Consider the following 24,403-nt stretch of genomic DNA (forward strand, 5'->3'; position numbering starts at 1 on the left):
TCCTCCTTGCTTAGGTTGCTTTTCCTCTGACTGTTGCCTTGTGTAGAACCTCTTATCAAATAATCCTATTAATCTTTTTAGTAATCTGTAAAACACTTACCATCAAGCAGGACATTTTTCTGAGGTATGCAGTTTCCTTGCACACCTTAAGTCACCTGGCTCTCAGCATGTGAAATTGAGGAATGCACTGAAGGTTGTCTTTTCCAAGGCTCCGGGCCTACATGATGACCTGATTAAAATTTGAAAGACAGTGACTTTATTGAATTTAATAATGCATATCTCTGTCCCCATTGTTCTCAGTTAAAGGGAGCATCTCAAACATTAGGCCAACTGGAATTCAGGTCTCTGCAGGGGCTCTCAAGTCCCTTAAAGAACAAGCTGGTTGAGGTCATGTTGGGAAAATGTCTGTTCTGTTTTATAATAGCCATAAGCCAGGAAAGTCTTTGGTCTTTCAGCTCTATTCTCTTTACTCTTCAACAGAGATTAAAGGTAAGGAACAGTGGATAGAGAGGAAACCTAGGCAAGCCTGGCATTGAGCAGCAAAGATTAGTAGAGATGCATGAACCATCACAAGAAGGTTTGTTTTGGTTGGCAAAAAGCAACCAGCTTTCACTGACTGTAAGAGACCTTATCCCTCTGCAGAAGTGAAACAGCTTGTTTTAAAGCATGCAGCAATTCATAGAAGTGCCTTGTGAGCATCTTAAAACTGCTATTTTGTTTGGTTTTGTTTTGTTTTCACTGGTTAGAAGGTTTGGTCTGTAGTTTTTCTGGTGTGTGGTGGGAGGTGGCAAAGACTGCTTAGAGCAGCAGTGTGTAATCAGACAGTGCCATGCTGGGCAAAGCCTGGGGATTTTTAAGCCTGTAAAAATTCAGGAGAACATGCATTAATGCTATTGCTTGTTGTTGTAGCCTCTAGCAAGCATTAAACCCCTCTGAATAGAAACAGGGGTGAAGGGGAATATCTGATAACTTTAGCTTTTTATCAGTTGTACAAATTACTTGGAGAAGAGCAAGCACAGGCACAGTGTTTAAAAAAAAGAAAAAAGAAACAAACAACAATCAAAAAAAAAAAATATCATGCCAACAGGAACAACAAAATCCTCTTGACACTGTCAGGATGTGTCTACCGAGATGATACAGGTTTTTATGCTGGCTGAACTATGCAAGGGGGGAAAAAATGTGCCATGCTGACCTGTAGTTGCATCCTGCCACTATTTGAAGCCAAGGAATTTTTGATTGCTGTTTTGGCCAATGCCTTGGCATTATAATAAAGCAATTGTGCTGGTAGAGATGAATGGGTGTGAATAAACTTGTGTCCTGCTCCTGGTACCTTAGAGGGCCCAGTGACAGAAATGCACTTTATGACTCCACAGTATCAATTTCTTATTATTCCTTCAATGAGTCCACTCTGTGCTCAGCACTGAGACTGACAGAGGCCCTTCACCAGCACTGAAGCAGCACCTCGAAGCTGAATCTGCTCAGCACCTATCTCACTGATGGTGCTGTGCTTTTCAAAGCATTTGCAGCCTTGCTTGTGGAAGGCCAGCCAACATCACCACCGCTTTTTCTTTCAAATTCCCCAACCGTGGCCAGGAATGTGCAGCCCCTGCACTCTGCCGTGCCCTGGCCAGCCCGGTGTTTTGTTGCAGATGAATGTGGTGGGATGTTCTGTAAACATTGCTGTGTGTCCTGGTGCTGAATGTTTGCGAGCTGTTTGAGCAGCGTTACTCATTTATCCCCCAGCCCCTCCAAGATCAGCTTCTGCCTTATCACTCCTGATAAGCTGGTGTGTGATCTGAGGCAGAGCCATCAGCCAGAAGCGAAGGCAGGCTGGAGTCCCAAGTGCATAGTTTGGGGGCAGCTCGGTTTCTTTCCTGATAAGCCTGTGCCTCTTGCGGCAGTACAGTACACACTCCTTTTAAACTGTGATCATAATCCTCTTTGCAGCCGGCGCTGCTATCCCCACAGGAAGCATTAGCAATATCACAAAGTGTGGAGACTTCATTGTTTTCCCCTAATCTGCAAAGGGAACTGAGACAAGACAGAGGAAACTTTAACCTATTCCATGCCTCAGTGGCAAATAATTAGTTTCTTACCGAGTGAGAAAACGGGGGAAGCCTCTTAGTTGAGATAAAGTAAGCGCAAGGCTCACGGGCTTATCTTGCTCTGTGGAATTCGGGGAAGGACACGTCCTTGAATTCGCCTGTCTGGCGTGCCCAGATTTTGTGTTTGGGAGTAATGAGTCTATTAGAGCTGCCCTAAGTGATTGCTGGGTATGAGACACCTCTTGCCAGGAAATGCAGTAGCCATGCTTTTGTTTAAATGAACAAAAGCCTCTGGATGCTTAATAATGTGCAAATTTGGGTGGGTGGGATATGGAGAAGGTTAATAGGGCAGGCTAACAGAGGAGGAGCTGAGTTTGAGAGAGGAGGGGAGGAACGCCGAAGACATGGCAGCAGACAGAGAGAAGCAAAACAGGAGAAGCAGCCCCTTTTTTGCCATGTTAAAGTTAACTTAGTCCCCAGTGTCATTTTTGGGGTAAGTGCGAGCTGTGTCTGATGAAATAATATTTTCAGCCATGAGAGAGGTCAGAGTGCAGCTCCGAGAGCTGTCGGTGTGCAAGTCTGAGTGCTGTGTAAGGGCTGTCCAGACACGGACCCAGCGCAAGGTGTGACTGCGGGAGTGCTTTTGTGGTGGGAATTCACTCTGGGACAATGCTTGACCTTCGCAGAACTCTTCTTAGCAAGCTGCCTGTCATGAAATTTTTCTTGTCATGCTTGGGTCTGAGGCTGGGCTGTGCTTTTTGTGAAAAGGAAAAGCTGCAGTGGGAGGAGATGCCCTGGCCTGGCACGGGGGGCACAGATCTGGGATGGTGAATGGTCTGCTTGAACTGTGCTACTGTGAAAGTCCTTTAATCCCAAATATGACAAGAGCAAAGGAACAAAAGAAAACGCTCTCAAAAATAACATGAGATAAGGATCTGGAGAATTTGCTTTTTATTTTGCTCAAGAGTCCCTGGAGACTTCTTCTTTTAAGGGAAGAAATGCAGCTTTCAAGGTCGAGCTTTTTTTTTTTTTTTTTTAATATGCTTCCCCAACCCCTCCCACCCCTCCCTTTTTCTTCAGACTTCAAAGGCAGTCAGCTGAGATCTTCTTAGGAATGTTACATCTGTTCAGAGCAAACATGGATTGGTGGAAATTCTTCCTCCAAAGTGTCTGAAATTTGTACACGAATTTTCTCGAGATTGTGGTAAGCCAAACACCACCTCAGTGGGCTCAGGGCTGAGTGATGCACAGTAGTGAAGGGTGGAATTCCAGCAAGTGAGAGTAGTGTTCTGCAGAGGCATTTAATTTAGACAGAAGTGTGTTGGTTTCTTTTTCAAACGGTTTAATGTCAGTTCCTTTCAATAAAATTGTTTCAGAAATTGAAACTGAATGGACTGAAGTGTGAGCTAATGCTTGGCCGTCCTCCTCAAACTTCTAGATCGTGCTAGCTGTCTACCTGCTGGCATACCTGCCTTGTCCTTTTGCTTTCAGTCTTAATCTGTGTCTATCAAAGACTGAAATCAAAATTTTGCTTTTTGTGTCTAGTGCTTACCTACTGGTCCTTTACCAGCTGATCCAAAACCTCTCGGTGGTGGAGGGGCTTTGGAGCAGGCATTTGGTATGACACAGAAAAATGTCAGTGTAAGCTTGGAGGATACAGCAGGTGGGTGTAGGAACTGGAATTATTTTAACACTGCTTTGCCTGAAATGGATGGAAATTTATTGCTGATTTTGATGAAAGCTGATGTGTGGCTTTGCTGGGAACATTTGGAAATCCTCTCCACAGTAGGATTTATGGACATGATCAGGTCCCAGACAGCCTTGTGCATAACTGCCTCTTCACATCACAAAAGTGTAACTGAACTGTAAATGGTTTTCACACCAATTATTTCCCTCTTGTTTTTGAATAGAACCGGGAGGGGGGTTGTTTATCCCATTTCCCTGGTGCAGCTGAAACTCAGAGCAGCAAGCTTGTGCTGAAGCTGTTGTTTCCTCTGCATGTTTCCCATAAGGAGGCCAAGGAGTGTGAGATTTGTGATTCAGTGTGTGGCTTTGTCACATGCCTACCCAGGCTGAAAATGATAGATATCTTGGTGCTGTCTCACTTCAGGTTGGGTAAGTATATTTTGTTTGTTGCTTTTGTAGGATTTTCCTTTAAGTTGGGCTTCTTAAATGAAGAGCAGCAATATTTAAGCTTCTGTGTAAATAAGCAGAGAATCCTGGCTTCATCTTGTCTAATCTGTTTAACCTTCATCAACCCAAATATTTACTTACTCTAGGCATTGAATATCCAGGCAGTTTAATTCTGATGCTAAAATTCATGCCCTGAGAATGCTGTAGATTGACTAATCCTGCAGAATTCCCAAAATCCCTGTCTGTATAAATAAACTTCCTATATGAAGGATTAAAACTAAATGCCATGAATTCAGAGCAGCAAAGCAGAAGTACAGCAGTTGGCCCATTTCTTCTGCTGCTTACTTATGTATTTTTATAAGGTTATTCATCTTAGTCTAAATAGATGTGTAAAGAAAACTGCAAATAATGAAGCATGATGTTGTCATATACTGTATGAAGAAAGTTTAACCCTCTGCCTTTTATCAGTTTTCAAATCACCATCAGCTTGATTTACGCAGACTGTTGGAATTGCTATTCCTTTTGGGTATGGCATTTCTGGTGAATTTGTGGGGTTTTTTGTCTTTGACTTCTTCCTGCAATTGTGCAATGTAAAGAGCTCATTAAACAGTATCAGAGATACAAAATTTGTGGCTCAGTTGCTGAAGGCATCCCCACCCCTCCACAGGGACATTCCCCCAGCTGCAGAGCAGAGCCCACAGCATCTGGATTTATCAGCACTAGCGCTGACATCTCAAGACTGGTGTGCTGTGTCCACTGCAGGCAGCACTTCCAAGACCCCTGTGTAAGCCTGCTGGTGTAGGCATGGTGCAGGCAACCTTCTGAGCACCTAGGCTTCTGTCCTGTTACTGCATTAATTATCTTTGTGAAAGATTGAAGTGCAGACTTATTTGGGATCCTTGTTTTGGAGAAGTTCTGTAAATATCCCATCATGTTGCCCTGTCTATTACTGGCCGTTGTTCCAGAGTTATGAAGGCTGTAAAGCACCCAGGGGACAGGAGTTAATTTGGCTATTTTAAATGGAATAACTAAAAACAATGAGATCAAGTTACAGAAGTACAATCAAAACTGTTTATGGAGGACTTCACAGCAGCACTGGTCATGAGGTTCATGAGAGGTTAACTATCTGAGAATTTTGAGAGTAGACTTGCAAAAATTAAATAATAGGATAGCCAGCATGATGGAATTGTTCCTTATTGGCAGGGAAGGGTCCCGGCCAATTTTGCTGTTTTTTGCTTACAAGAATTCTGTGTAGCAGTTGGATACTAGAAGGAAGAAATTGCTCAGCTGCTGCAATATCAGGAACATGTCTAGCCTGGAACATGTGCTGCTCATGGCCACCGTGTCCTGACAGATAATTCTGTTTTCTGCAAAAGGACTAGAACTAGGGGAAGAATTGCACCTCATTTTATGTGCCAACAGCCTCTGTGGGGAAATTCCTTCTCAGTTCCATGCTGGGTTTTACTGAATTTACAGTGTATCTGGGTAAGAATCACTGCAGTTAGGCTGCTAATCTCATTTCTGTCCTCAGATAAGATTGTTATCAGAGTAATTGTCTGTTTGCTCCCCCTTCTGAGTCTAATCAGAGTGGATTGTGCCAATACCTCCTGGTGCAGAGGAACTTGGATGTTGATTGCCCTCAAAAGAAAGAGAAAATCCTCAGTGTATATTTAATGTAAACTTCGGTTTTGTTACATGTTCACAGGAAAATCATCTGGAAATAACTTGCTCAGATGTGTCTTGGGCTTTTCATAGCAACATATTTGCTCTTGTTTAAAGTCTAGGTTTAGTCAGGCAAGTGCATGTAGTGCATGCTGTGGTGAGTTTTTCAAAAGATAATGCTGTGCACCAGCAAAACTGGTATTTTCTCAAGCCCTGGGATAGAGCAAGTTCATGTCTGCAGAGAATACATACTCTTAGGTGCTCCAGCCAGCAAATAAATCTGAACAATTAATGCTTTTTTGCCTTATTTCAAAGCAAATTGCAGGAGTGGGTGGATTTTGCTGGTGGGTATAAAGGAGACGTAAAGATATTAACTTTTCATGTATCTTTCAAGTTGTGGCTAGAACTTGTCTCTTGATGTGCTTACCTGAGGAACTGTGCTTTTTGGTGTCTTTGTAGAAGTGAGCACAGCACAGGTAATGCAGCACTCCAGTGAGACAGAAATGATGTGTGCTGCCCATGTTAAACAGGTGACAAAAGTGAGACACTGATGTACCATGGGCTGCTGTGGGAATTGCCAAAGCTGTGTAGGTAGGGTCTGTGCCAGAGCCAGCATTGCTAGTGATTTCTGTTCTGGATTAGCATTACCCAGCTCCAGCCACCAGCACTGTATGAAAAGCAAGACATAGTCCTGCCCTTAGTGGTGTTGGTGCTGTAGAGATGCTGTCTGGCGTGATCAGACCTGTATCCCTGGATAGTCTGAGGGATCTCTAGGGCTTTTGAGTGTGATACCTAAAGCAAGCTCAAAGGGAAAGGGCATACAGCTGAAGAGAGAGCTCAGAGCTGCTGAACTTGCATGGCTTCTGTGTGAGAACCGCTGAGACTGTCTGATTCAATCAGGCTTGAAGGATGTCGAATGAAGCAGGTTCTTTCAGGCACAGGCAAATGTCATCTTGGGGACCTTGAATTTGGTACAGCCACAGCTGCTTCTAGCCTAATGTGTGCTTGGTGTGCTTAGTGTGGATATTCTCTAAAAGTTTTATTGCATATTTTGCTGCTTCCTGCTCCATTAGACTTCAAATCACTAATTGTAGTGGTAGTTTAATGGTTACAGTGTCCCTTTTAGCAGAAACTGGCACCACTTTCCATTTGCTGGATGACTTAACTGATGTTGCTTTCTGTACAAAGAGAGAGACTTGCAGAAAGAGAGGAAGAGAAATAGAAAAGCTGTTTTTACCTTTGCCTATATTGCACTGAAGAGGTGCCAGAGACAAGGTTTAGAAAAGTGTTTCTGGAACTGGAAGTAATACAACGACATCAGGACAAGCAGTAAATAGAGCCTTAGATATGCAGGATGGTGTTGCCATCCTGCTGCCTGCAGAAGTCGAGTTCATCTCCACACAAAGCTGCAATATCACCTTACTCAGACCTAGCTGTGGTGTGTTTGATTTGGGCTTGCTGCATGTGCCACAGATATCAGTACCCAGCAGGAGAACTTGTGGTCTTGAAGGCCCCTTCATATGGTTTGTGGCCTCATGCAAAGGAATTTTTTTGTTGTTTTTTTTACCCTTTCTCCATTACATGTGTTGCTTCTTATGGTTTTTGTTGTGATTATGTTTTATTTTTTTCACTTGAAGCATATTTTTGGCACCCCTTGGTCTTTTAATGGGCTCACATGTTATCAGACATCACAGCTCTACATACATTAACTGTGCTTTGTTATCTGGATTTCTTTGTGAACCATTCATATTCCAGGATCTTGTCTCCAGCTGTTCTTTCTCTGTAATGATCCTGAGGAGGGTGTTGTAATTTACTCAGCTACTTCTGCTGGCATAGACCTCCAGAGCCATCCCTGATAGGATGCACCTCTCCCCATATTGTGGTTCTGAGGGTGAAGTTGCACATTAAGGAGCTGTTGGCTGATTTATGGAAAGCATGCTTTTGGAGGCTGGGAGCAGATTTCTCTGGAGGGGCTGGTGAGCTGTAGTCCCTGCCTGCTCCCTTTCTCCAGCGTTAGCCCTGTGCAGTGCCAGAGGTGCAGGATATCACCCTGGCTCTGCTCCCTCACCTCCCTCAGCTCATGGCTCCATCTGCCCCGTTTAATGCTACCCTCCCATCTTGCACCCACAGTTCTGCTTGTTCAGTCCACAGCAATGAGTTTTTGAAGCCATAACTCTAAATATCTGTCTGTAACCCACTCATGCTGGACCTTGGACTGGCCCACCAGTTTTCAGAGTGATAAGTCACAGTTACTCTTCAGCAAAATTGCAAGGCTGGTCTTTGACTCCTTTAAGGTACCTGTCCCTGTCTAATCTGGCCATTCTCTGATGAGTGGGGTCTACCTTGAAAATTTATGGAAGTACTTAATTAAACCAAACACTAGCAAAATAAGTATAGCATCAATCTATCACAAGTTACTACTATGGCTTTCGTCAGCTACCATAAAAAGCTTTTCTAGACTCTATTAACAAGTGAGCACAAGAGATGTCACCAAGCTGTCAGGCCCAGACTGTCAGCCTGGTCTTGCCATGCTCAGGAGTACATGATGTGACTGAGGAGTTCCTCTATCAGAGTTGATCTGAGGACAAATCTCCTCTTTGACGCCTCCAACTGCTATGCTGCCTTTCAGTAGCAGTTGGAGAGGTTGAGGTAGTTGAGAATTCACCATAAACTAGTTCTGCTCAGCTATAAGAATAACCATGCATAGTGTGAACATGGGTAACAAGTCAATAGTTTTAAGAGAGATCACATAGAGAGATGTATTGTTGAGGCCAACAACAAATCCATGTGGGAAGCATAGTATCAAAGGGCAAAAAATAAAAGAAAAAGAAGAAATATTTTACTTGTAACGTCTTAGATGGGTTGCAAGATTTGTCTCAATTTTTTTATCGGTCTTCAATTATCTATGATAATGATGTTTATTTGGTTGGATTAATCCTCAGAAGCTCTGTGCAAACTATGGACAAACTTTACATACATACACACCATTTCAGTTAAGATGGCTCTAGCTTGGAAATTGGTAGAAGAACTACAGCTGATTTCAGTGAGAGATGTGGAAGGCACTAGCCTGCTTTTGAAAGAGAACTCCAGCAGAAATTATTTTGTGTAGATGGGCACTTGAGTCCTACGGGACACTTCCACCACAGAAATTGCCTTTTGCCCTTAAAGCATAAAGGTCAGGAGAGAGGAAATAAGTTTTTAACTAATTAAAGGAGGCATCAACAGCACATGGGAAAACACACCTAACAGAAAATGGTTCAGGTGATCTGGGAAGTCAGGATTCCTTTGAAGTGAAGCCAAATGTAAACTTTCTGCTTAAAACGTGTCACGGTCTTTCCAGGGCAGAGTTTCTAGCCTTGCTTCCTATTAAGCACATCACGTTGTGAATATTTAAGGCTGGCTTGTGCCTTTGGGTATTTCTCAAATGACAGATGCTAGAGAGCCCTCCTTTATTCTGTTGAATACTAGAAAGGGGCCCAGTTTATCTTGTTTTTCCAGATTTATTTCTGTTCCATTGCTCGCACTAGGTCTGTTAGTAGTATCACACCAGTGGTGAATCACAGCACTGGCAATATTTGAAGCCCCACAGTTCACAGGTTGTTCCTAGTGAATGCCTGAGCTCTGTTCCAAGAGAATTGTGGCAGCCAAAGTCTAGATGCAGGCCCATCTTCCTACTGTATCCTTGTGCAGGTGGGATCATGACTGCTGCTGCTATAATTAGTACTGAGGTCTCCATAGGTTAAAGAACATACAGACAAGTTTCAAGAGAAGCCCTGGCTTCCCAGAGCTAGGAGTGCTGGTAAAATGTGGCTGTGGGTCCCAAAAGCATTCATCTTTGCCTCAGGGCAACTTCTAGGAGAATCCTTCAGTAGCAGGGAGGAAGGGAGAAGACTGATGCTCTGTTAGGCTTCTGTGTTAGAAATGCTGGAGTAAAAGTTCCCCAAGAACCTTTTGGTAAGGACCCTGATTCCTCCAGTAATTTTTGTGCTCTGTCTTCAGCCCTTGCTGTCTCTGAGATTTATACCTGAACAAAGACTTCGGTCACCCTGTTCAATAATAAAAATTGGCAGGTAGGTTCCTGATGGTTTTTTGCTTCATATTTGCTTCTGCTTCCCATCATCAACAGCAGTAAAGTGCCATGGGGTGAAAATCAGCACTAATTTGGGAGTTAGATTGCCTGTGTAATAAGCTTCTCTGTTATTCTTTGGCAGGAGCAACAGCTAATATAAATTTTCTGCTGTCACTTCTGCATGGGCCATGTACCAGCATCAAAGTTAATCCCTCAAAATTATGTTCCATTATAAATCTCTCTCCACAAATGAAGTGGGTGCAATTAGGCAGAGAGGTCCAGAACCATTACCAAAGGAAAAAAGCTCTGAAGGACAAAAACAGTCTGCCTGTGCATCACGAAATGATATAACACCTTGCCAGCAACCTCCAGAAAACAGAAGCTCCTTGGCCACAGTGTTCTTGGGGCTTGTTTGGCAGTGAAAATTATGTTCTGAGTTGACCAGAATCGAGTTCCACTTTTTTGTAAGTGCAAGGTGTAGGATCTTAAAAGGAATTTGAAGCAATTTGTGTCAGTTCTCCCTTATTTTTTTCTTCCAAAAACACACTGAATGTTTAATGTCATTATTCCTGCCTGAGTCCTGGGAATTCAGAAAAGATCATCAAGACCTTAGTAACAGGCTGAAAAAATCCCCAGCATATTTAATTAGAAACTATTCTTTTGATGTTTGGGTTGATTTTGAGGCTTGTTTTTCATCAGGTTACTCTTGGGTAACCCTCTGTATTCAGAACAACTTCCCTGCTTTCATGAATGTCAAAGACCCTCAAGGTTTGAATGTACTGGTGTGGTTAAATCGCTTTCATTTTTTAAATTTCATGTTAAATTCTTTTTGGTTAGGTGAAATGAAAATACCCCTTTACCATAACATTCTGACTACTCTGGGTAGGGCTGTAAAATGATGGACTTCTTATACCCAGTTAAGAAACCCTAAGCTTAACATTTATGTCTGCTGAAAGTTCCTTCTTCCTGCTTTTTACAGGGAGATGATAAGTGCATTAGTTCCTGGGGGTGAGGTTTGTTGGCTTTTTTTTGTTTGTTTGTTTTTTGTTTCTTGGTTTTGTTTTGTTTTTTGGAGTTTTGTTCATTTGTTTGGTTGGTTTTTGTGTTGTTTATTTGGGCTTTTTGGTTTTTTTTCTTGTTGTTTGGGTTATTTTTATTTTGTTTGTTTTGGGTTTTTTCCCCTTCTGGAATAATCCTTAAATATATTAAGGTTTCTATTCTTGGGGAACACAAGCTCTCTTAGTTCCTGATTGTTTCCTTTGGAGAGCTGAGCAAATGCTACCAAGTTTACATTGAGAATGGCACGGGCTCTGCAGAGAAGTGAGAAGTTTGTTCCAATGTACAGTAGGGAGAGTGCCCTATTAAAAGTCCCATATGTGTGTGGCTACAAGTATTGAGTATTATCTACCCTTTTCTAAGTGTAAAGCTTTAGAGATATTGCAAATCCCCTATAAAGTCATTCAACTTAACTTTACTCAGACTTTTAAAATCAAAGACGATAATATTTTGCTTTGGTTTCTGTTCAGTGCAAGCATTCTGAAAGGTTTTACTTTGAGCTATGTTTAGTATTTCAGTTTGAATTTGATAGAAATAATTTCAGGAAATCTGCAAAAATGTCTCTCTGCTTATATGGCAGTCAAACATGAATTATAATGCCAGGACAAAGATGAGGTAGACATGGGAAGCTGCATCCAGTTTTTGTCATAAAAAGCTCAACACAGTAATCTGGTTTGCCAGAGAAAGCCCCTTTATTTTGTTCGTATCTGGCCTGTTGAGCAAAGGTGGGAAATAAATTCATAAATGAGAAGGTCTTGCACGCAAAATATTTACTATTCTGCCCATCAGTCATTCATCATCTTGTTAAATTCAAGTGTACTAGAGGTCTGCTTGGCGTGCTCTTGGCTCACTTCTATCCTCTTCCATGGCAACAGGATCTGTGTGTCCTCCTCCAACTTACATAACCTTCGGTGGGCTCAAGTCTCCTTCAGGCTGCTGTGCTCTCTGAGCTGGGCATGCAATCATCACTGGCCCTTCTTGAGAATCCAGTGGCTGCTCACTCCAAAAAAGCCTCCTTGACAGCTCTTGCTGTGTTTTGTCAAGTACCAGGGGGAGCTTGCAGCATGTGTTTACAGCCTGCATGTGTTGCTCTTCTCCACTTTTCCTATGAGTTTTTGCAAAGTGTTTTCTCCAAGCATGCTAAAATGTCTAAGGAAAGGGTCAAAGTTCTTTATATATTAGAGTAAAATTGGGTTGAAGTCCTTTTTCTTTTAGAGTAAAACAGGGCTGAGGTCACCACCCAATTCTTAGTGTTGTCAATTATGACTTACTGCATCTTTTGTCAGCTACATGTGAGAAAAGTGTAGGGAAACTAACTAAGGTTTTTGTAGTTGATAGAATCTCCAACTGTGGCACTGAACCACGGAGTAAAAAGCCGACTAACAATGCACTGACGTCAGGCTGCCTTGATGTGACTGAGAGAGTTTTTGTCTGTGAAGACAAATACTGGAATAAATCACTCTCTGGGTTTTAAAAACTGTGGTGGTTTTGGCCTGGTTTCTGAACTTGGGGACAGACAAAGAATTGCAACACAGCATCTCATTTTCAAACTGATTTGACCAACCAGCAACAGGGTCCGATATGGGCTGGAGTCTACAAATCTTGAAAAGGCCCAAACCAATTAATTACAGTTGATAGCTGATGCTGGAATATGGGCCATGTCAATCACAGGAATGTTTTCCTCCTGCTGCTGTACCAGAACAGCTCCAGGCTGATGTTTGGGGTGACAGAGAGAGTTCAGCTCTCACACCAGACAGCTTGAGTGGTGAATAGCTTTCGTACGCAGAATCCATCGTCCCTCGTGAGGGATGTGACTGTGAAGTAGCTGACTTCTGAAAACAAGCTTTCTGCAGATACTTTTTTCCACCCAACAACAAAGGTCTTGTTTGGGAATGCTTTTTGGCTGCAGTCTTTGCGACCCCCCTGGGAAATGCACTGTGCATTTGACTTGCACTCACCAAAGGAAAAAGTGAAAGTAACACAGCTGTAGTGATTTACTATGAAGTTTTGAGGCTAATTGCCTCATATGTTTAATTAATAACTGACACATTCTGTCCCTCAAAGAGCTTGGAGAACTTCCATCTGGACCCCTAGTGATTACAGCCTGGAAGCCATCCCTGTAATTAAGGAGCAGGCTATAGGAGGCCTGTTCCCATTATGGGCAATTATTGTGCTTACTACTTTTCCCCTTCTTTCTTACAAAAAGACTGAGAAAATAGGGCTCAAAGACTAATCTGACATAAAACCCTGACTAAAGAGGTGCTTTGTGCTACCCCATGGTAGAATGATGGGTTATGTTTTGGTGCCAGCACTCTTTTTTTCAACAGGCTGTCAGGGGACAGGTTCTCCAAAGAGCAAAATGTGTCTTACACCACACTGAAGGACTTCTTGGTCAATATTAACTGCCAGTGCAAGAAGAGGATTTTTGCAAAGAGCCAGGCAACTGAGTCTTCCTACTGCTACTTCTCTATCTCTCCCTCCCAACTTTAGACTTCCACTGGGTTTGACAGCTGCTCATCTGCAAAGACTCTGGCTAGCTCAGGATCCCTCAGAGTAGAGGATGCTGTGTCTTTAAGCCTTCCATACAGTGCTGAAATGTTATGACAGAGCATCTCACAGGGGGATGCGGTTTCCATGGCAACCCCACACTGTAAGATAAGCAAACTGGATTATTTTTTTTCCTGAGAGGTTCAAGAGCAAGGAAGGAATGAGGCGATCTGTCAGCAGGCAAGACTTGAAAAGAGGAAACCATGTCCATTAATCCTGTAGCCCTGGCTGCTTTGTGTTTTAATTAGAGAATGTTATTATGGCAGAAAGCATGGGCGCCTCACCCTGTTATGGGTTTTTGAGGACTTTTTTGTTTGTTTCTCTTTTTATATCTCCAATTAATAAAAGGGGGGTGGGGGGGGTGGTGGCTGGGGAGAAGGAGGAGGAAAGAAGCTTTACTAAGGCATAAAATGAAGGTCTGAAATAAAGAGCCTCAGGATCCCTGTTCCAGAGCTTGTATCCCAAGACAGATATAGGAGGTAGTGGAAATGAATCTGCCATTCTCAAATTGAGAGTACATCTTCAATTCTTTTTTTTTTTTTTTTTTTTTTCTGTCTTGCTGCTCTGTTTAGCAAAACTGGAAATCCCTCATACTCCCTTGCATCCTGCAAGTGTAACCGTGTGAGTGTGGAGTAAAGCAGGGGAGCTGTGACTTCTTGTTGTCTTCCACAGCCTGCCCAGAGGCATTATACATCAACCTTTATTACAGAGCTATACTGCCTTGCCCTGCCTTGGTTTTGGGCTAGTTGATAACTTTGGGATCACTAGTAACCCTTACATGAGAAATGCTCCTGTTCCCCAATGCCACCACCAGTGAGAATGCAGGACACTGTACGTGCTGAGAGATGGAAGGACAAGGAGGGGCAACGCTGCAGCCCAACGTGAGAAGGCAAGCTCCCACACAGGCTGCAATGGCATCTTAGTAATCAGATAATATCTTGGTAGCAGCTAGTGCACCAGCTGGGTAGGAAACTGTGCTGGTCTTGTACATGTGCTGTGCGTAGGAGTTTATTATGGAAAATATTTTGACAACCTTTATTATTTTCCAACACTTGTATGTGTCACCAGAAAATTAGAGTTAAAGTAAACGTTAACCCAACAGCAGTCTTGTCTGCATAGTTTCCATGTCCATCCTTTATGGAGAACTCCCTGCTCCTTTGCAGGGGATTAGAGCCCACCATAAATCTTCATGTGGAATGAAAAGAAAGTTACTCTAATCCTTTCAGAAAGAAATATACTAAATCATTAATTTCTACTTTCCTAGAAGCAGCAGTATCCCACTCTGTTTTTCAGGGGCTGGTGCTTACAAGGAATTCTTGTAAATGTAGTTCTCCCTACTTTCCTGTCAATGTCTTCTTCAATGTCCATGAAGAGTTCAGCAAAGCAAGGTGCAGAATGAAGAGGGCCAAACAGCCTCAGCACCATTGTTCTGGATTTGAGTACCTCCCACCCAAAATAATTTCCTCCTATGGGTACAATCCATGCAGCAGGAACAGCTGTTAGCAAAGGCTGAAGTTGTGGGCCAAGCACATGTGATACTTCGTGTGGGAATTTAAGGTTAGGGCAGAATGATACTTAGACCTTTGTTGAATGAGCCATCAAATGCTGTAATTGGCAATAAACAGGGTTACAGGCAACTTAATTTCTTTGGAGGCTGCTCTCTTTATTCCTTTTTTTCTGGTTGCATAGACAAATTCAACACTTTGGTGTTGATATCAGCTTTATTTGATGTTTTGAGTTAGGCTGCCTAGAGCTGACTTTTTGGTTGTACTAATAAAGAAACTGCTTTTGTCAGCTTAGATCAGTTGTACTTCACTGCCAGCACCAAGCGGACATGTGGCAGGATGGCTTTGTGATGCTGGTGGCTGGGGCAGAGTTGGCCAGCACAGTTTTCTCTGTCCCTCACCCTCCTCTCAGGACCTGCTGTGCCTGCCTGTGCCCTACCAGGAGAACCCCTCACACATCTGCTGCCTAATGGGGGCTTCTCAATTCACGCCTCTCTGTGGTCTTCATAATTTGCCTAGGACTGTGTGTTGTTAAAGCCTTGAGCATTGCTTGGGTTTATTGTCCCTTGAGGCTCTGCCAGATCTGAATCGCTGCCAAACAAAATTATTCCACCTGCTTCTTGGCTCTAAGCATCTAATCACCCAAGCCCAGCAGAGTTTTGTTTAGAGAACAGAAATAATTGCGGTGCTGCGCTGGTTCCCAGCAGAGCCAGCGCTGTCCATGTCACCTGGTGAGCTGGGGAATGAAGGAGTAGCTGCAGGCCTTGTTCGGCTTCTTTCTCATGGGAATATTTCTAGGACTGTCATAGGACTCTCCTGGGTCTGCCCCAGCCTTTTTAGTCAAAATCAGTGCCCCTGAATTTATGGTGGAAAGGAGCAGCTGGAGAGTATTAGGCTCTGCTCCAAGTGTGATTTTGAGCAGGCCAGTGCCTCACAGCTAAAGCTAGATGTTTTAACCGATTATTTGCTGACTCATCACTTCTCCTGGTTTCTTTCCCACACCATTTTTAATGCCACACCCCTCTTCCTGGAGATAATGCATTACTTGTGCATCTCAGTAGTTCATTCTTGGATAATTCTTCTAGCTAGTTCTGTTTCACACTCATTTCTTCTCTCAGTTTTGCCCAGCACCCCAGAGGTACCCCAAAATTGGACTTTTGATGATCCAGATGTACCCCTTCCAACTCAGTATATTCTATGATTCTATAGTAGATTGATTTCTGACCATGACTGAAAAACAAAATCTTTTAAATCAACTAATGTTATCCGTCCGAAGTTTTTCTTCCTTCACCTGCTTGCCAGCCAAAATCCCTTAAACAAACTCTTTAGGAAAAATTCAGGTCCTTAGGTTCTGAAGCCCTTCTCACCTTCTTAGTTCAGGTGGTCCTGAATTAAGTCTGTGTACCCGTACACACTAAAGAACATAATACTGTTTTAAGGTCGATAACAGCTGACTTGGAGAAATTTTGCTTACTACTATTTTCATACTATCTTAGCCTGGAAGTCATTTATACTTAGAATCAGAGTTCTGCTTCTCCCAACGAAGAACTGCCTCCAAGAGGCTGGTTTAGTGGGGCTGCTGGCAGGTGCTGCCCTGGGTACACAGAGACCAAGCCTTGCAGAATGGAAGTGCAGGGATTTCTGGGCAGCCAGGGACCTCTGAGCTCTCTGTTCTGATGCTCTCTGTACTTACTGTCTTCAGTTTCCCTGGCTCATGGAAGCATTGCAAAGAGAGAATGCACATAAAATACTGTAATCCTGGTGCAGTAAAGCAGTGCACAGTCTTGAAGCAAACTTTCCTTTCATGTGTTTGGTATTTAATTTCAACACATGCCATACTGGTGCATCCTATTTACATTCAGGTCTGTTTTAGACATCCGGCATAATTCAAGAGCACTGTAGCTCTGAATGCATGCAATAAAAATATTTTCATACTCTTTTCTACAAAATAATCCTTGGGTCTGCAGTTTGCCAGTTTGTGGTAGCTTCAAAGCTTTTCCTAGAGTACAGAATTTTTTGAAAAAGGAAAAATGTCTGGGAGCTGTATTCATGTTCTACCAGTCCTAATAATAAAAGAGCACTAATTTCTTTTAAACCTCTCCAAGCAATTTCCCCAAAAACTTCCCTGTCCACAATAGTTAGTTGAAGCTCATATGAATGTATCTATGATCTTTAACAACACACTGAAGAAATATTTTGGTGCTAGGACAAGCCAGGACCCTAAATTAAATTAGATGAAAAAAACTAGCTTGATATGTTTCTTGACATAAATGAAAGATGCTTTGGGAAAAACAGAGAGGCAGTATTCCTTCTGGATAAGGCCCCAGCATGAAAACTTGAACAGCAAATGAGTTTATTATTGAAGACAAGTACATCAAAGCCAACTTGACTGAGAAACTTTTTGGCCTAACCTACAGTTGTTGTCTTTGCTATTATTAAATGTCAAGTGTTGGTGAGCAGCTAGGAGATCTAGATTTCCCTTCTAGAGTTTTTTAAATCTGATATAAACGGTCTTGGTTTCAAAACCCCCTTGATCTTTGCATTAAGCCTGTATGACTTAAGTGAACCCCAGGCCTCAGGCTGGCCTCTGTCTGGGATGACTTTCACTCACAGAGTGATGGTACAGAGCCACAGAAAGTGGGGAGGCACCAGCTGGAGGAGAAAATGACCTCAGGGTCTTTGGATTGAAGGTTAGAGAAAAAGAAATAGAGCATTTCTCTAAGACAAATATTTTCTTTTGACTGTTCCAGTTGATGACATTTGTAGGGGGAAAAGGCTTTCTTCAGACAGAGCAGAGACCATGTTTTGCCTCTGTTGACTTCTTACTAACATCAGACCATAGAAGTCTTTGAGATAAGTTTATTTTCTGCAATTAAAAACAGTTAAATGAAGCTGGGAGCTGGTCCTGATTTCCCTGCTGCTAAAGCCTGTCTATGACCAGGGCAGAGTTTTTAGATTTAGAAAAATTCTGAGACCTTTTTTTCACAAAAACCGTTTAACTTGAATTTCTATGTCTTTAGGAGGTGGAGTGAGGAAGGGAGCCTGCCCAGTTTCACGCACATTCATTGATTACAACGCTGTAGTGCTCAGCTCTTCCCAGATGTCTAAAATAGTTGTAAATAATTGGGTTAAAGTCAGAATTTATCATACTTAGTTAGCCCAGATCTAATCGTTCTTTCCAGAACTGTTTGCTGAATCGCTTGGCATGTCTAACCTTATCGGCCCTGTTAACTTCTTATCCCCATTTGACAAATCTAATCTCTGTCTACTTCTGCAAGGAGAGAGACAGGACTCCTTAGAGACTTCTGTGGCTTGCTGTGCAGCCTGCCAACAGGCATCCCAGAAACTATTGGGAAGATGCTTGCAGCTGCTGGAGAAGATTTGGAAAGGTTTAAGGTTTCATGGGCATGGAAAGCAGGGTTTCTTGTCAAGACAGTTTACTCATTTACTCATTTTTATCTGTTTAAAAAACAAAAAGTCTGCTAAGGTTAACAGATGTCAGCAGTCAGAGATTGCTACATAGAGCCTAGGGCGAAGGGTATAGATGGTGTTTTGTGCCTTTCACAACCCACGCCATTGTATCTTGCTTGAGACATTTTCCTCTAAGCTTATAAAATCACTCTTGGCTCTAGTTATTTTCTGAGAGTATGACTGAACCACTTTACAGGAAAACACTTAGTGTTGTGCCTGAGTTGCACACTGGGGACCTGAGATTTCCCTCCCTCATAAAGCAGAAGTGACACCACCAAAGCAAGCGGAGCCACAGGGTTGTGAAACTGAAGTCAGCCAGCAGAAATCCAGCCTGTATTCTGTAGTGTATGCTCATTCTTGGCTATTTTTGCTATGAGAAATTTTTGTGAAAAGGAGGGCAGGGAGGACATAGGAATATATGCAAGGCCAGAAAGATGTTATTTGAGGATTTTAAGGAGTTTGCAAGCACATGCTGAAGAGCTAATATCTGCCACAACTGGGAGAAGAAGTTGGATGTCCTCCTCCCCTGTATATTTGTGTGCATAATTTTACATAATTCATGTTCTGATGCATAATGCTGTCATTTATCACCCTGGCTTCTGGTGTGCTTGGCTCAGCTCAGTGAGATGGAGGATGTTGTTATCCTCAGATGGGAAGAGGCTCATCTTGTGCGCACATTCAGTTCGAGGCACCTTTAGAGGGTAGCTGTCCTTGCATTGGGCGTGATGATCAATAAGTGCTTGATTTGCTGCACTGCCAGTTGGGACTCTAGCTTTCTGTGTACTTCAGCCCGCTCAGAAAGGCAAGAGCTTAGTAGTTGGTTCGGATTTTCAAAAGGGATGTTTGCCCGGATGCGAGCATTTCCCCTGAGATGTCTCGCTCACAATGGAGCTCTGCGTCAGAGCCGGGGCTTGAGGCCCCAGGGATGGAGCCTGGCCAGCAGCGCTCGGCCCTTCCCTCTGCCGCCTCCCTGCATGACTTGGCACCCTGAGATCGCCTGTGTGTTTGCTGTCCAGACTGCGTGGACACAAATGTAAACCTGAAACCACAGTTTCAGTGTAGCCTCAAATCCAGCTCTGTCCTGGGCTGCTGGCTCTGCTGATGGCTGTCCTCTCTCCGGCAGCACCCACGGGTGTTCCCTCTGCAGGTATGGCTGGGGCAGAGGCCCAGAAGTCTCTTCTCCTGCCTAGAGGAGGGCAGAAAGAGGGAATAAATACAGTGTGTAACTGCCTATGTCCCCTTTGACTGTGCCTGTGGAGCGTTCCAGGGCTGGGCTATGTCTCTTTTTAACTTTTAAATCAACAGTTTCTCACTGGTGCGATGTCACATTGATGTGACTGCCCACAGGCTCCAAAGGTCATACTCCTCTTCCAGAAGATGCTGATGGGGATAACAGCCACTGTCCCCAGCCTCTCTAAAGTGCCTGGAAGCCCCCATGGTGCTTGTGTTAGGAGAGGAAGCATCAAACTCAACTCAGTTCTGCCTAAACTGGCCAGGATGAAGTGGCATAAAGCTACAGGAGGGGCTGGGCAGTCTTTCAAATTCAGAGGCAACGTATGGGATGAAAGAGAGGAGAGAAATAAAGAATTGCCCGTGGAGCAAATCCAGTGTCTTGTGAGAGAGCAAAAACTTCAGACTTTCCAGTGAACCTCATATAGGCCTATGTCTGTTTCTTTTCTTTGATCTGTCTCTCCTTTATACTACATACTTTTGAACAAAGACTATAGGGGAATAGAAATCTCCTTGCATTGCAGGATACTCTGCTATCGCTTTTTGCTCTCCATGAAATAAAGTCATTAGATGTTTTGCCTGAGAAACTGAGGAATTTAAATATGTGGTGTTTACAGCCATGTTGATTCAGTGTAGCTGTTAGCTACACCTGAATGGTTCCCACAGGATGGGAAAAATTGCTGGCAAAAAGAGACTTTGTGTTCAGGGACAACAGGAGGTTGTTTGCATTCTGACAGCACCGTACTGATGGATATCTGTAGCTGGGGTCTGGGCATCCAAAAATTATATCCATAAAGGATAGATCTGATTGTTAGAAGCAAGGGAGCTCTGCAGAAAATTGTAGCAATGTAGTCAGTTGCTGTGGCTGCATACACGGATGGCTCTCTGCTTCCTCCAGCTCCCTTAAGTGGGAATTGAGGCAGGTTTCCTCTCAGTAATGTTTAAAGCACTTCCCTTGGGATAGATTTCCCCTTGCGTTCATTCTGGTGTGCGCATTATCACAGATTTAACATCTTGGAGAAGAAAACCCCAGGTTTGTTTATTCCTATCTACCCTATCAGACAAAGGCTTTAGCTCATGCTCATCTGTGGCCAAGAAGTGTGGAGTTTGCTTTTGCAGCATGGCTTGGCACTGGTGTGGCCCATGAACTGAAGTCCCTGCAGTTTCTGGCTGCCGGGGGGGACCGAGCTGGCACGTGGGTGTCATCAGCTGTGAGGCTGCAGCTCAGCACAGCACAGCCTTGGCACATCAGGGTCACCACCTTGGCTAAGTCAGCAGTTTCTTTCCATTTACCTATTGCCATAAGTTATGACACATTTGCAGCTAAATCTACCAAGTTTGGAGTGCCTCGTGGCAGCCCTGTAAAGGCTTTCCTGTCTGATTTTGTAGCAATCACATTAAAACTAGCTCCTCCTGACCAAGTGAGAATCAGAATGCTTCGAGCTCTGACAGCTCCTCATAAGCTGTGCTCTGTTAGCTCCAAATATTCTTTGAACATGATCTTCTTCAAAGCTGCTTTTCAGGTAGAGTGAGTTGAAAACCAGGAGAGATTACCACGGGGTGTTTTTTTCCTCTCTCATTTTGAGAGGAAGTTTGAATTCAAAATGTTTTGACCAGCTTTGTTTTCATAAAAGAGTCACCAAATGTAGCTGTGTTCTCTTTAGTATAAGAAAGGTAAAAAGGATGCAGTGCTTTGACAGTTATCTATCTGCTGATTGCCACATGTACCAAGTGTCAGGAGGAGATTGATGGCCTTAGAAAATAAATCCACCGAGGCAGGAAGAGTACCTTCCTTTGCTTTTTTACAATGCTAAGTGTGTGTATTGTCTGTGCTGAGCTAGTGCTGAATAATAATGAGTGACTGTAGTTAGTGTCTAAGCTAGGGGAAGCCAGGACTCCAGCCAGCCTGAGGTTAGGAGCTTTGCTGATTATTCAGTTTAGTTTGAGCCAGCAATACACATTTTGCCTAAATGCCTGAGTCTTTTCTTCCCAATTATTTTGAGGTCTAGTAGGATCCACTCTTTTCTGTGGAATTTCTATGAAGTCAAAATGTTAAAATCTAAATCCTGTAAGATTAGAGTTTTAATGTTTTTAGCATGTTTGTTTGTTTTAATCTGAGAAGAACTTTTGGCTAGAAAATAAGTTAGGCTTGTGATTAAAAAAAAAAGGCAATCACTAAAACAAACAAATAACCTCTCCTCCTTCCAACTTGCTTTGTCTTGAGGGGGATGGAGTATGACAGATTTTGAGTCTGTTCAACATCTGAAAATCAGAAAGTGAAGTTTTCTTGCAAAGCCTTCTCTCCTGTTTAGCTAGACCTCTTTTTCTAGTCCACACAAATCCTGCTGTTGTGCCTGTGTCAGACAACAGTGCTCATTTGGTCCATCTCCAGGGTGCCAGTGAATTTGCCTCCTCTCATCTAAGGAGGTGACTAGGGTAGGGAAGTTCTAATTCCTCTCAGATCTCATTTTAAACATCCTTGAAAATGGATCTCTGGCAGTCCAGGATCTGACTGGAGTGGATGGAGGAAAAGGATTAAGGATTCTAATCCAGCTCAAAACTCCTGACAGCACCCAATAAAAATGCTACCCTGGCTGCTTTTGCAGTCTATTCACTACTCAAAACAAGGATTTGTCCTTGGTGGCCACTGTCAGAGAGCTGGAAGGCTGGCTCTGTGTTTCATGGCTGTTTGGGGTTTTGTTTATCATCAGCTGTTTATTATCAGTGTTTCATTTTGGACACAGGATTGACTCCCTGAAATAGAAGGCTCCAGTTTCCTTTGGGGAGGAGCCATGATAGCTCTACATGTGGTGGCAGGTGCGTTTTGGCAGCATGCTTTCAATTCAGATGCTTATGATTTTGAGCAGGTTCACAGCTGCAGTTAGTAAAATCCTCTTCTCATTAGGTTAAAGCACTTCAGACTTTCAGGACCTGCTGCCTTCTTCTCTCATCCTTTATTTCTTTTCCTTCCCAACCACCTCCTGGTGTCCCTGCACTGTGCTGAGTGAGCCCTGTTGCTCTTGCCTGCACCTGGATGTCGCACAAAAGTCTCTGGACAGAAGAGCCCCAAGGAGAACAAGCTGGAGCCAAGATGTGATGGGAATGTTCTGTTGGACAGCCCAGCTGGCTCACTTGGCTTATCCTTGCCTGGGGAAGTGATGTGGCTGCTTCCATTCCTTACCTTGATACCTAGTTTTTGCTGCTTTGGTTCAAAGAGGATGCCACTGCTCTGAGGGTTTCCTGACTTGGGCAGAACAAGCTGTGCTTGCATGTCTGCTGGCTGTTGTTTCAGGATGGAGAAACAAGAGAGAAAAAACACCTGCCATTTGTTAAGAATGCAAAGTTATATTTAGAGTTTCTTCTTCTGTCTTATATTGAGGTTTTTATTAGCTTATAGGAGTTCTGGTGCCTGTTGAAGTTTGGAAATAGGGTATTATGTTCTGAAAATGTGATATTTTGCACTAAAGTCAGTGTGGATAAAACACAGAACTTAGAAATAAATTTTTGAGAGCTGAATTTCTAGTGGAAAAGGAGGAAAATTTCTATTTTCGTTTGCTTGTGAGCTGCTTCTGCTGGACTAGGAAGACAAATTAAAGTGAGACTACACCAGCAGAGCTGCAGTGGGAGGAAATGAGAAGACCCTCTTTGATCCCAAATGCTCAATCAAGAAGCATTTGCTGGCAATGTCAAATAAGATTTGTCAAGCCCTAGGTAGAGGCCAGCAGGGTCTAGAACTGAACAAAAGGAGGAGGTATCATACTATTAATTTGGTTTCAATATATTCAGAGTTAATCTTCCTTTACCTGCATAATATGAAGTATAGTATGAAGGTTATTAACCTGACTGCAAATGGACCTACTGGGGAGTTAAATGTCACGTGGACAGGTTTACTACATTTTGAAAAGAATTTGTGCTGGTGACTGTAACATAATAAATGTAATAAGTGCCTCTTTAGATGTTCTATAAGTGGTAAAGAATCATTGATCACCCTGTGGGATGGGGGCTGGGGAGCTTGTTTTTGATGTTTTAATATCAAGTCAGAAATGGGAGCTCAGAGTTGCTGATGAATAGCGCACATAAATTTGTTATTATTATCATTATTATTATTCATTTTTCTGTCTTAAAGAGACTGAGAAGGGAGTTGGTGCTGTGGGGTGAGAAATAAATCATTAGCATCTTCACGTTTGCACTGCAGATTAATCTGGGGAAATGAGGCTGGTAGTTTTTAAGCCTCTTGCATATTTGCCAGGTGAACTATTTAACTTGATCTCTCCTTTCACGTTTTTTTCTAACCAGAGAGTTTTCCACTTACAGATTTAAAAGGTTTCAAGGTTAAGCAGAAATCAGAAATTGATTAATTGCGTAAGCACCCTTAGCAGGCACTTTGGCCAATGGTGTATTAAAGTTTGTTTCCTATTGTGCTATTTTTTTTTTTCCTTCCACTGAAATATGTGATTTGGTTTTTTTTAATGTTCCTGCTCCACTTGCCTTGTGTTTGCTTTGCTGAACCTTACAATGTTGTCAGTTCAAGAATAATTTTCTGATTGTTTCCAAGTGAATGTCCAGCTTGGAGGGCTGGCAGTGGCAATTCTGACATTATTTTATGCTGCCCTCAGTATTGACACTTGATTTGTCCTGCTGGTGAGTGCATAACAAATCTCAGAGCAGCTAGGAGCGGATGGCAG

At 42.9% G+C, this 24,403-nt stretch overlaps 1 protein-coding gene across 6 annotated transcripts in view; it reads left to right on the forward strand.

Annotated features, from left to right (window-relative positions):
• The window catches only part of TSPAN18 (tetraspanin 18), a 120,156-nt gene that overhangs the window by 20,103 nt on the left and 75,650 nt on the right, over nt 1-24,403 (forward strand). Inside the window, exon 1 of one of the 6 annotated variants that reach the window (XM_015631117.3) lies at nt 2,451-2,538. The exons of 4 other annotated variants lie outside the window; for them this stretch is intronic. The gene's annotated coding sequence lies outside the window, so the exon portion shown is untranslated. Of the gene's footprint in view, nt 1-2,450; nt 2,539-4,141; nt 4,161-24,403 lie in introns of those variants that run through there. One more of the 6 variants, XM_015631118.3, reaches the window with a different exon arrangement.

Source organism: Parus major, chromosome 5 (genome assembly GCF_001522545.3).
Source record: "Parus major isolate Abel chromosome 5, Parus_major1.1, whole genome shotgun sequence".
Taxonomy (NCBI): domain Eukaryota; kingdom Metazoa; phylum Chordata; class Aves; order Passeriformes; family Paridae; genus Parus; species Parus major.